The following is a 14,184-nucleotide window of genomic DNA, read 5'->3' as shown; positions in this document are numbered from 1 at the left end:
GCTCAGTGGCACTGCACCTGCCTGGCAAGCACAAGGTGTTGAGTTTGATTCCCAGTACCAGAAATAAATAAATAAACCAAAGTGTGACATCTCTCCCATATGTACTCATTAATAGGTAATGTTACAGAATCTACATTTTAAGCTTCCCAAGTATTTTTTTTATGAAAATGGTCTATAAGGGGCCACTGACCAGTGTTGAGAAATCTCTGAATTAAATAATCTGTAGAGCTCATTTCATTTCTAAATCTTTCTGATTCTATAATCAAACATAATCTTTAAAAGTGCTATACCTAAGTGCAAGCTTAATAAGGAATAGTTTACTGGCTAATCAAGAGTTCCTGAGTTGATAAATCTATTATAAATTCTTTTTAAGGCAGTGAAATTAGATTATGCCTAAAAGTGACGACTTTGACTCTCATAACTAGATGAATAAGTGCCTCAGAGAGCCAGAAATGACTCTGTTCCCTTGATGTAGTTAACAAGTCTGTATCTTGCAAAAAGTCTTTGGCTAACGCTTTTTAGATGCACCAAATGCCCTGTAAAGAGTGCATCTACAGTTGGCTAATTAAGGTGCTATTTACCAGTTGAATAGGAAATGTCATTATGTACCTTGCTTCATTGGCACATGATCTTAAGCAGACCTTCACTGAAGTGTTTCAAAGCAAAGCCTCAGAAGTCTTGCTTTTCTGGTGAAAACTCCCAAAGGCAGCAATGCTGAGGCCATAAAATAAAAAGATGCCTTACTCCAAATAAACAGAGAAACAAACTTTACACTTGAATTATACCATCCTAAATCAGCACTACTATGAAAACTAACATTTTTGTGAAAAAATTTGCAGAAGTTCTCAAACTTATGCTGGAAAAAAATTGAGACAAATAGTTTAGCTAACTTTGACACTGCACAAACTAGTTACCACATGTTAATATTGGAGCCCACATTAGTATTATCAGGCTTGTTCACCTTCCTGTAGACTCTAGCATGATAATTCTTTTGCTTTATACATATTTACAGTTCTAAGTATAGTGCTGATTATGAACACATAAAATTAAAGTTCATGTGTTCAACTGGATACAAACAACCTAGAAAACTATTATAGTATCAGGGGTTATGCTTAATAAAATGCCATGTCAGTCTCAGAACATGCACACATCACAGTGTTGTGGTTTGTTGAATCCACTGCAGGTGAGCACTAACTTTGAATCAGTTAATTGTATTTTTGAACACTCAATATTGCATCAAGTAATCGTACTTCCAAGCTCTTTGCCATATTGGCCTGTCCATTCTGAGTGCTCACCATGTGCCTAGAGCTCCATCTGCAGCAGGGAATAGTTGCTAATCTTGGATAGATTAGTTGCTAATCTATCTCAGAACATAGAGCTTCTTTGCCTTCAATTAAAGATTTCCTCTGGGAAAACAATTACACAACTACTAAAGTGTTTTTTTAAAAAATAACTGTTCTCAATATTGCTGAATATTCTCAGAATAAATTTCAGTATTTTAAATCTGTATTTAATTTATAGGGCCTAACTGTTTTGAAGGGGAATTATCTCTTTAGAAAGTACGATGGGTAAGGGTCTCTGAAAATATTTCAGAAGAAATTGCCACTTGCTCTGAAGTTAGTCTCCACAGATAGTTCCAGAATGGTTCTGCGCAATAACAGTACAGTGAAAATAAATACCATATGGTGATTATTTCAGAAAAAAGTGTAATATAGATAGCACATGAATTTTGCTCATAGGATCTGGATTGAAACGTATTTTGATTATTACTGACCAGATTATTTTATACAATAATGTAATCTCTTTGGAATTGATTTTTCTTTAGACATTGTTATAAAGGTTAAATGTAGTAATATTCATGAAGAGGCTTTGTAAATTAAAATCTACTACACAAAATTACAATGTGATGTCTTACATACATGTACCAGCTCCACGCAAGGAATATGAACATCATATGCTACAAACATGCACTAACAAAAAATTAAAATAGTTATGTATATGGAAATGTATGTGCAATAGGATATTTAATGAAAAATAATCTATGTTTGAGCCTCTGACCCTATCTTTTAAGAATACAAAATTTACTTTAACTAAGAGTTCCCTATGTATGAGGAGGTGAGGAGAAGACGAATGGAGGGTAAGGAGGTGCAGATTAAAAATAAGTAGGCCTCTGTGGTCTCAGAGAACACCCATATGGGTGTTAGTAATGCCTCACTGCACAGTCTTCAGGAAAAATCACCTCTTATTCTATTCTAAAAGTCCCAGAGTCACTCACATGACCTGTAACACAGATCTTCAGATGAATGATTCTTTGTCCATTTTAAATATTCAGAACCCAAAATTCAAGTCCATTTTGGGAAGATCAATATTATTTTGATGAGCAGTTAAATACATAAGTGGCTCACATGCAAAATACACTATGACCCTTCTATTTCAGACACATTAAGGAAGACTGTTACATGTGCACACAAGAATGAAGTTTGAACCTCAGGAATGAGCCCTGTAGGCCACTGTGTTGCCATCAGCCTGCTTGTTAGATTATACCTCCTTTCTCAAATGCTTCAGGTAGCATCTTTTGTGACTATCCTATCCTAAAGCAGTGGTTCTCAAATGCAAGCAATTTCACCCCCCAGGAAATACTCCATGAAGCATGAAGAAATTTTTATGCTCCTGGTATCCTGCAGCCAGAGAGGCTGCTAAACATCTTACCCATCACAGTCCACCAACAGCAATGAATAATGTGGCTGCAAATGTCAGTTGTGTTGAGATTGAGAAACCCTGCACTATGCAGCTTTAGCATGTCTTGCCTTTGTGTCACTGGAATAGGAGCCCGTGGCCTATAGAATTAAGTCAAGCACCCATGGGAAATCCTCTCAAGTGGACCTCTAAAGCCCAGAGCTATCCCCCCCCTCTGCCACCCCCTTCCTCTTTAGCATTGGGAAAAACAGTTCACCTACCAGGGCCCCTGCTTGCCCACTGGTAAAGTAAAGGTTTGGAATTTAACAGGTAAATTTCAAAAGATGCACTTTTGTATCATGATTTCCACAAAGATGTCTCTAGGGAGAGAAATGTCAAAAGCCTACTTTCCTAAATGCCTGACACCACGGGTTAGGTGCTACAGGATGGCACTATGGGTTAGTACACATTAGGAACCATTCTGCATACTTTCTAGTCACTGTCCACCATTTATGATCTGACAAGAAGACTAGGATACAGTGGTTACTCAATTTTGAAACTGTGTAGGTGGAAGTCCAGATAGTTCAGAGTTTGCCTGAGTAACTGACTTGAGTGTGCTCCACCTGGAAAGGTCCAGTTTACAAAGGAGGGAAGCATAGGGTAACCATCTGTTGTGGTTGATACATTGTGTCAACTTAGGGAGTCTAGAGGTTTGGCTAAGTGACTCAGCAGGGAGCCAGGGTGTTTACTTTGTATGCATCCTGAGCCTGTGGAAGAGGAGGGCATGGAGAGTATGTGAGAGCTACATGCCCCTTAGGTAGTAGTAGCCTGTTTACAATGTAAGGCATGGAAAGAGGCTATTTGCGCCATTCTTCCCTTTTGCTCTTGTTGACTTTGCTGTGTTCTGCAGCCATGAACGTTTGCCCTCTGCCATGTGCCACTCTGCCTCGGAGCCAGCCAAGTATGGACTGAATCCTCCACAAACTGTAAGCCAAATAAACTTTTCCTTCCTTAATTTTGGGCTTTGGGTATTTTGTCTCAGCAATGAGAGAGAAGTACCTAAGACACCACCTTTAGTTTTACTTCTTCCAGAGCAGGACTGATTCTTTCTCCTTATTTTTTTGCTGAGGTTTCCTGGAGAGAGATGTGCATACCATGGACAAAACTTGTTGAAATATATTTCTTAAAACCATGAGATATGTGTTTCTAAGTTTTTTTGTGTGTGTTTGAGATTTTATTATTGTAATCTTCTAAAATGGCTAATCCAAAATAACATCTATTAAAAAGTAGTGATCATAAAAATAATGATAACTATGTACCAAGACAGCAATGAAAATAGCTAAACATTATTATGCTCCCATTAATAAAAATCATCTTGAATTTGTAAAGACTTCTCCTTAAAAAAGTGCAGAGCATTTAACCAATTTAAGAACAGCCCAACATGGGAAAAATTCAAGTTTACAAAACTGCTTTTCCTGGAATTAACTGTGTTTTAAATGGCATCCTTGCCATACAGATTTGCTACAATGTGGTTTTAAATATCAACTTCTCTCAGTGCATTTAAAATTGATTCAACTTACAAAAATTCAATGTACACTTGACTTTTCAGGAGCTCTTCTGTGGCATACAATGAAATACACCTGCAAGAGCTCATTCACCCTCCCAATATCCCAATTTCCCTAAAAACATTATTTTCCACATGTTTGAGATAAACATAAAAAGATAAAACAGCATCTTTTATAGGCAGAGAACTAAATGAATGCTATTTGATGAGAATGATTCACAGTAATGATGATGATCACAATGATGACAGTGGTAAACGTGAATTGTCCATGGTCCTAGAATTAGAGGCAATAACTTTTCATTTGCAGAATAGAGCTCTTTTTTATTATAATCAGCTACCATCATGGTAGCTGAGTATTATAAATGGTGTATCTCTTTCCAATTTCTACTACATAATATCAAGACCTTACCATCAATGAGAAATGATCATATTAATGCATTCAAAATTAAGTATCATATTTCTGCCATGATTTACTGTGGCAGTCTCAGCCGGTTATTTGCTCAGGAGCCTTTCTTCCTCACTACCTCCCTTCTTCCTTGTCAGCAGGGGCTGACAGAGGAAGTTATTTGCTTTCCCAATTCCTTTGCAATCAGAGCACAGTCTCAGTACATTAAGAATCCTAGCAAACAGTGTGTAGAAGACATTTTCTCTTCTGTTTAGATGTAGTTGTACAAAGGCAGGAAGACTAGGACAATAACTATCATGCAGAAGTAACAGGACAAGTCCAGTAATGAAAACCACCAGAGAGACAGAAAATACTGAAGTAAACCAAGGTGTTTTCTGTCTGTCTGGTAGTTTTCATTTTTGGATTCATTCCATTTTTAAAAGATGTAGAAAGAGATGCACAAAGGACTAGAATAGCCAGCATTATTCTAAATGTCTGTTATTTAAATGCATATGTTGTGGTATAGTTTATTATTGATGTTGGCCTCTCATAGCTATTTCTATCTCTATATCAACAGGGAAGAAAGCATAACTTTTTCATCATTGTATTTCTAGAACCAAAAATGTACATCTGATGCAAAAACTACAAGTAATGGTTGGTGAATATCCAATCAAAAACAGGAAAATTACACACTAAACCAGTTTTATCAAATAATTAATTATTTCCCAATTACCTATTCATCTTATTGGTTAGTATGGAAAACAGTGACAAAAAGGAAGGTAAACTAAGGTGTATACAGGTGTTTTTCAGTGGTTCAGCCAACAGAAAACATAATGAGAAGTCAGAACTAGAAACTCAGGCTTCAATTCTTATGGTGACTTTATCACCTTCATTCAGATTCTAGTTGGTGACAGGAAATGATGACCTCCAGAGTTGTATGTATCTAAGGAGCTAACATGAGTGAAAATATTTAACAGTATGAAAGTGTTTATGAAAAACTCTTACTAATGTAGCAGAGTAAAACTTAGTCCTATTGTCTTACAAAACTCAAACCATTTTGCTTTTAAAATTTCTGTATTCAAGTTATGCCATCATTCTTTGTAGAAGATGAATTATCCCAAAGGCAAGGACATAATTAACTTATTAGATTTTTTAATGAGTCATTTTCATCCTTTGGGGGAAGCACTTTTTTTCTTTGGTAATGATTTGTTCTCTGTTGGGTGGCTGAGGTACTGAGTCTTATGCTGGAGCCAGTGATGGATGAGACCCAGTGACAATAGGGCTTTTGATAGTATAAGTATAGAGTTTAGAATCAGGAAAAATATTGGGACTTCAGAATGTGGGTAATGGGTATAAAAGATCATACATTCCAGAGGCCTCAATCAAGAACATGTTCTGGGACTGGGTACTTGGAGGGAACATGGTAGTTATAAATCTCATCAACTGACTTCCTGGTGTTCAAATGATTAGATACTACTTTCCAACTGTAGCAATCACCTGCTCTTTATGTGAAAGGATCTTCACACTGCTGGTGCCTAAGACTTTCATTAGCTGCTGGCCAATAAGAGGAAAGCCTAGAACCTGATAGCCATTCACTTATGTTTTGCCTAGCCACACCTAGAACACTACCCTTAAATGCCTTATAGGACACTGGTAAGATTGAGTGGAACTACCAACAATGTAGAAAACTGTTACAAAGGCAAAAATAGTCCTCAAAGTAGGGAGCTGAACTGAATGAAAAAGGGCCCTGTCAATGAGAGATGTCCACTAGCGATCCATAAATATTCTGTTGTCAAACTAGATTTTTAAGATGTACAACTTTAAATCAGTGTGAAAAGGGCTTTAAGTGATATGAAAAAATATGGATTTCTTTATTTTCTGAAACTTCACTGCACCTAAAGTTTTCAAATAACTTAGCAGTCAGTCCTTTTTTGTTGATTATTAACTTCACAAATCTTTGCAGCTAACTCTGTATTTGTTTCCATCTCACCATAAAAAGATTTTCCTTAGCTCCAACATAAATTGAAGGGTAAAACTGATCTATTTGATTCTAAAATGCCTTCAATTTCAAATCAACTTTACAGTTGAGGCCAGATTAGTGTTCTCAGTGTTCATCTGTAATCATGGCTCTCCTCTCCAAAATCTTTTATACCTTACTGTTGCTAGAATTAAGTTTAAATCACTTATGAACCTATCTATATGTTTCCTGTTATCTCATTTTTTTCTGTTATCTCATTTTATCCTCTTCTATCCTCCTCAGCCTTTAGATGAAGTCCATTCTGTGTTTTACTGAATTGAAACTGTACATTAGACCTCTATGTCATTGCTCATCCCTTTCCTGATGCCTGGAATACTCTTGTTACTAATTCCCATCTGTTAAAATCCTACCCTTCTTTCATGATCCACTGAATTGCTACTTTATTTTCCTTGATGTATTTTATTCATATCATTGTCCATAATTAGAAACCATTTCTAAAGTTTACATTTTTTTAAGCCAAAAACCACATCTTTTGTAAAATTCCAACCTACCTCTTTCTCACAACACCTGGCATAGAAACTTGTTCACAGTAAGAATACAGTAATGCTGAAAGAATATTGGTTTATGCCTGCATCATTTCCCAAACATTCCATGTGGCAGGTGTTCCGTAACCACTTGCTCCAAACAGGTGACTCATTGTCATCCAAACAATTGAACTAGCACTTCCAAAATAAGATAAAGAAAAGGAAAAGAAAAAGGAAGCCATACTAAATGACTTGGTGATTCAGGTGGGAAAAAAGAAATATAATCAATAGCATTTTTCATTCCATCCAGCTTCTTCTCCTGGCGTGGTCACTGTCAGGAAGAATTACTGTCTGGATGTGTCCAGACACTGAGATACACACCCACCAAGAAGTAGCATCATTCATTCTACAAGGGCTGGTTCTGATGATTTGTCATATAGACATGATGAAAACCCTTTCTTAAATCTGCTGCTTTTCTCAGCTTGTCACAAATGCATGGGAAGCATCTTCACAAAATATTGTAATTTAACCCTAGGTGTATACAGCAGTATTAAATATCTAGATGATTCTCTTTGGCCATATAAACCTATCCTCCCGGAATTGGCAACACATCTCTCTTATGACTAGCCTTTCCTATTCTGAATTTATCAGTTCTCATCTCCACAACCATTTATTAAGAAATTCTATTTTGTCCCCTGGCCTTTATGTACGGCACATTTTCAACACCAGTTCTTCAACTGTGATAGTTATAAAAAATTAGCAAGCCAATTCTTTAAAAGTTTTGGGATGCAAGCCATCAAGTCCCATGCTTGGGACTTGATACATTTATCTTATTTCCTCTTGTGCATATTACTTCTTTCTCTCTCTCTGTATAATGTTTATAAATTCTAGTGACCTGAATACAGCAAATTGCAGTTATATTCACCTTCAAGGTAATGATAAAGAATAGAAGGATTTTAAACATCTTCATTAAGTAAATCTTCAAATAATCATTGGTATCTTTACATGTGGATATCTTACTCTTGGATTTTTTTTATAATTGGCCACTTGATGGAAAAATCAATAATCTTAAAAGGGTGACATGCTGGGGATCTAGAAATATTATTTAATACACTATTTTTCTCTGTAGACCTTTAATATGATAGAGACTATGGTTAGTTTTCATTACTGTTATTAAGTCTTCAAGTGTCTGAGTAAATCCATCTAGGTTTACTATGAAACAAATGCTCTAATTATATTTATATATGGTCTTCTCTTCTTAAAGGTGTTGGTATAGGGCTTTGGGTGTACCTCAGTGGTAGAATGCTTGCTTATCATGTGCATGTGTGAGGCTCTGGCTTCAATCCCCAACACCACCACCACCCCCCAAAAAATAAAAGAAAAATCTTGATGTAGTTGAATCTGACTACCACACAGCTTCAGCCATCTTGAGGAAGAGAGACTAAGATACAATTAACACACCATAGGTGGTGGTTAGAAGCAAAATGAACATAAACCATGAAGGATATGAGTTCCTCAAGGCATAAGGAAACCTCAAAACTTACCAACTGAAGAGCCACACTTATGGATAAAACATGAATATAGAGGGTTGAATAACATCCGCCAAAAGATATAAATTCTGATTTGTGATACCTGTGCCTATTATGGTTTATATCTAAATATCTCGCCAAAGCTTTATGTATTTATAGGTAGGGATTTGGGTGATGATTGGACCATGAGAGTGTCGTGATCCAGTCTACTGGTGAGTTTATAGCTAAATGTGATGATAGGAAGTGAAGCCTGGTGAGAGGAGGTGGTCAGGGATGTGTAGCCTGGGAAGTTCTATTTCCCTGTGTCTACTCTTGATCCCTTGTTCCTTCCAGACTGCCATGCTAAGAGCAGGCCTCCTCTGCCATGCCCTCTGCCATTCTGCCCTGTCTTAGAGTCAACTGATAACGGACTAAAGCCTGTACAAACTGTGAGCCAAGATACACTGTTCCCACTTTAAATTGTGGGTGATGTATATTATGTCTCAGTGATGAAAAAGTAACTAAAACATATTTTTATTCCAGAAATGAGGTTATTTCTGTGACACTACCTGCATGATTCAGAGGCCTTTGGGACCACTTTGTAGGAAGAACTTTAAAGGCTTGGAGAAGCAAGCTGAGAAGCTGGCCTAGAATGCTGTGAGACAAGTATGATGGGAGAGTCTAGTTAGAGCTCAGAAGACCCAAATATTGACAATAATGCAGACAAAAAAGTCCAGGCTCAAGAAGTTCTAGTTGGAAAGAAGGACTCCATTGGAAGTTGGACTCCCAGCCATAGGTATCATGCTCCGGGAAAAAAAAAAAAAGTTTGTGGACCTTTTGCTCATGTCCAGAGACTGTGAAAGACTGATATTACATGCAGCTGATTGATTAATTTGGAAGAGGAAATTTCAATGCAATCAAACATTCAGGCTGTGGATTGGATACTGTCGGGGCTTTTAGCCAGTTCTACATTGAAAATCAAGAGCAAACAGCTTAGCTGAACGACTTAAAAAGTTTTCGGTTTGACTAGAAACAAAACTTCAGCAAAGTTGCAGCCTACAAAAATGGTGCAAAAGAAAATTTGATTGCTAAAAGATTAGCATCAACAAAAGCCAAATACTTAGAAACACAACAATAAAAATGCCTTGAGGGAGTGTAAAAAAGAACAAGGCTCTTCTCTTTGGAGGTTCAAAACTGCAAAGGTAAAAGACATAGCTTTGAGAAGAGCCTCCCAAAGCACAATGTTCCAAAATGGCTGCTGCCTAGAAAATGGAAATTGATCCCCCAGGGTTCAGTTCTCTGCATTCATCCATTCAGTACTTCGAGGCCTCTGGAATCACTCAGGTGAAAAAAGCCTCAGATACTGTTCCAGTAGGTGGCAGGGCTTGGCATCATCCACACGGTGCTAGTTCTAAGCACATGTAAGAGTGGTGGGTTTGGGGAGGCTTTCTCTCAGATATCAGAAGAAGGTCTGGGAGGCCAGGTCATGTGCCTCTGAATGGGCAGTGTGTGATCTGTGATAGTAAAGGCAAAAGTATAGCAAAGACTTCAGGATTTTAAAAAGGCCGGAAACTTGGTACATCTGAGAAAAGCCACAAGGAATGAAAAAATCTGGCCTAAGCGCAGCCACGAGGGCTACAGTCACTGGCAATGCCAGTGATAGGGGCTGTGAAACACAAGCCTTTTACAATCTACGTCTTGCCTCAGATTGCCCTTGGTGCTGGGCAAAATCTATAAGATTTTACATTTGCCCTCCTGAATTTTGGTTTTGCTTTGCTTCCATTTCTTTCTACCTTTCTATTTCTCACTTCTGAAATGAGAATGTTCCTCTTGTGTCATTGTATATTGGAAGTGTTTAACTTTCTTTTAGTTTTTATGGGGACTCATAGCTAAAAGTTTGCCTTAAATCTCAAAGGACACTTTGAGCTTGTATTTTTCAGCAATGCTGAAACTGTTAAAACTTTGACAACTCTTAAAGATGAACTAAAAGCATTTTGCATAAAAAAATGCACATGAGTTTTGAGGGGACCAGGAACAAAATAGATTCCCCCTCAAAGTCCCAGGTGCCAATAGGTGGAGCTTTGGGGAAGTGACTGGATCATGGGAGGAGTGATACTCCTCAGTAGATAAGTCTACTAATGAATTTATAGCTAACTGTGATTCAGAAAGTGGAGCCTAGTCAGAGGAGACAGATCACTTGGGACATGGCCTAGAAGGGTATGTCTCCTTCTCTCCATGCTTGATCTCTCTTTGCTTCTTTACTGCTATGCCAAGAGCAAGTCTCCTCTGCCATGGCCCTCACCATACTGCCTGGCCTTTCAGCAAACTGACTATGAACTCAATCTCTACAAACTGTGAGCCAAAATAAACCTTTTCTTCTTTGAGTTGTGGGTGTCAGATATTGTATTCAAGGGATGAAAAAGTAACTAAAAACAGTGCATTTATTTAGAATTAGGGAATTATTTGCAGATGTATTAAGGGTCCTAAGATGAGAGCATCCTAGATATAGGGTAAGCCCTAGTCCAATAACTGGTATCCTTAGGAAAGAAAAGGGAGGAGGATTTAAAATACATGATTCACATGATGAGCACCATGTGGAAATGGAGGCCAACACTAGAAGGATGTGCCTACAAGCCAGGGAACACCAAGAATTCCTTCAACAACAAGGACAGCAGACAGGCATAGAATCAATTCTTTGTCAGACCCTCTAGCAGGAGTCAACCCTATAGCAACTTACTTTTGAATATCTGAACTATGAGGGCATAAATTTCTTTTACTCCTAGCCACTTTGTGATTATTTGTATGGCAGCCCTAATAAACAAATACAGTGAGAGAATATGATTCCTTCATATTAAAAATGCTTTTGCTCTGTCATGATATTTCCAAAACATAGAAGTCAGATGAGACACTCCTTTTTGAAAGGCCTTAAAACACTCTTTTGTCAATCTTGTTAAAAGCCCAGGCTCCTTTCTCTGGCTTGGGGACTGTCAGGATCTAGCCCCAGAAACTCCTCCAAAGTCTCTCCTGCACTGCTCCTGACACACAGCTGCCATACTAGCTTTCTACTGCCTTCTGAACATCATGCCACCAATTTTAACCAGGGGATTTTGTACTCCTGAAAATACTCCACCTGTAATCCAGTATATCTTGTCATAATTTCAATATTCATCTCCTTTAAACCATTGATCATATTCCCCCTCATCACTGAAACTTACTGACCTCTAACACTCTGTGCCTGCTGACTCCTTCCAATCCTGGAGGGAAAATAGTGAACAGCCCTCACCCTCCAGCAGCTGCTGTTCCTCACCCCTTCTATCTTCTGCTCTTGTGCATAGCACCTGCAATCTTCTAGCATATTCCTAATTTAGTTACTTTTATGTATTATGCATTGTTGGCCTTTTCCTTTATTAGAATACAAAGTCTGCAACGGCAGAAAACTTTCTATGGAAAACTGGTATCTCCCAAGTGCCTAGAACAGTTTTTGACTCCTCAAATATGACTCCTTTATACAATTGTTGAATTAAATAATGATATTTTTAACCCAAATGTTCACCTAATTTACCTTAACTCATGTGTCATAATATTATAATCATTACACTTACTGTGTATAATTACTTCAGTCTCCTAAAATTTTGCTCTGTGATTCTTTCTTTCTTTCTTTCTTTCTTTCTTTCTTTCTTTCTTTCTTTCTTTCGTTCTTTCGTTCTTTCGTTCTTTCTTTCTTTCTTTTGTGTGTGTAGTACTGGGGTATAAACTCAAAACCTGTGCACTGAGCCATATCTCTACCTCTTATGTACTTCTTTGTTTGTTTGTTTTTGCAGTACTGGAGTTTTAATTGGAGCTTTTGCACTGTGCTGTATCCCCCATCCATTTATTTATTTTTTGTTTATTTATTTATTTAATTTGTGATCCTCTTTCTTCATCGTCTCAGAGGACTTCAGGTATTTACCTCCATGCTTGGCTAGTTCCCTCATTTATTCTTAGTTACATTTTACATACTTTATGAAGTTATATGGCTGTATGAGATCAAAATAGCTCAAGTTCTCTTTTATGATCACATAGGATTCAACTACAGCATTTCAGCACAATTTCCTATGTCATCTGTAGCTCCAAGAGCAACCCACACCCAAAACTTAGATTTTAAATAATTTTACCAAGTCTGACAGTGTTCTTTTGCACCTTGATATGAATGTGCACATCAATCCTGAAGAATGGTTAGCACTGTTTTTCCCAGTGCATCCAAATAGGAAATATGTTTTGGAGCATGACACTCCTATTTTATTTGTGGGACTGTGTGCACTTTAGGTTGTACCCCATCAAGACAGATGAGATCAAAAAGGCTCTGAAAAGACTAATAAAATTTATTAGAGATGGAGAATAGAAACTAAAACAGAATCTTGGGAAAATAGGAACATGCTAGAATAAATTGGTATATACTAAAAAAGAGTTACTTTTGACAAAAATCTGCTTGTAATATTTTGATTTATATGGTTTTGTTCCAGCTTGCTTTCAGTGTTGATAAAGCAGAAGCATAGTCATTATATATAAATTTTTCAGTTTTTTTTTCACTAGGTCAAATTAACATATCACAGTTTTACCTTTATTGGCATGATCAAAATTTAGACCCTAAGGAAACCCTTTATTTTCAGGGTAAACCTTGTCTACAGTAAGGAATACCACTGACTAGAGTCTCTTATTTCAATTTTTTTCGTTTTTAGATTATTGAGGTAAAACTGAGAAACAGCAGTTGTGCATGTGTGAAGTATACAATGGGATGATTTGAAATATGTTCACACTTTTAAATGATTCTCTTGGAGGTATAAATACTTTGATCTACTCTCTTAGAGAAACTTAAACATGTAATATAGAATTATTAACTGTAGTCACCATCTGTAACAGTTGATGCATTGTGTCAATTTGACAACTTTAGAAGTTTAACTCAGAAGAGGGCCAGGGCCTCACTTTGTAAAGATCAGAGCCTGTGCAAGAGGAGGGCACAAAGATAGTGTGGGTATAAAGGCCCACCCTAGGGTAAACAGCCTACATACAGTGTAAGGGAGGAAAAGAGGTTTGCTCTCACCCTTTTTGTTCTTGTTTGCTTTTGCTGTCTTCTGCCACCTGGAGGTGTTGCCACTGTGCCATGCCACCCTGACTTGGAGCCAGCTGATTATGGACTGAAACGTCCGTGATCTGTAAATTAAATAAACCTTTCCTTCCCTAATTTTGGGTGTCAGGTATTTTGTCTCAGCAACGAGAGAGAAAAGTAAGTAAGACACCATCTTACATATTTGTTCATTAGAACTTGTTCATCAAAATTGATTCATCTTACAACTAAAAGTTTGTATACTTTGACCAATATTTCCCCATTTCTCATATTCCCCAGCCCCTGGCAGCTATTTCTTCTTTGTTTGTATAAGTTTGACTTTTTTTTTAGCTTTCACACCTAAGTGAAACAATATAGAATTAAGCTTTCTATTTCTATTTTATTTCATTAGCATACTTCCCTACAGCTTCAGCCACACTATCACAGGCAGAATTTACCCCTTGTA

Source organism: Chinchilla lanigera, unplaced genomic scaffold, assembly GCF_000276665.1.
Source record: "Chinchilla lanigera isolate Chin_1 unplaced genomic scaffold, ChiLan1.0 scaffold00001, whole genome shotgun sequence".
Classification (NCBI taxonomy): Eukaryota; Metazoa; Chordata; class Mammalia; order Rodentia; family Chinchillidae; genus Chinchilla; species Chinchilla lanigera.
This window is presented reverse-complemented; position numbering follows the sequence as displayed.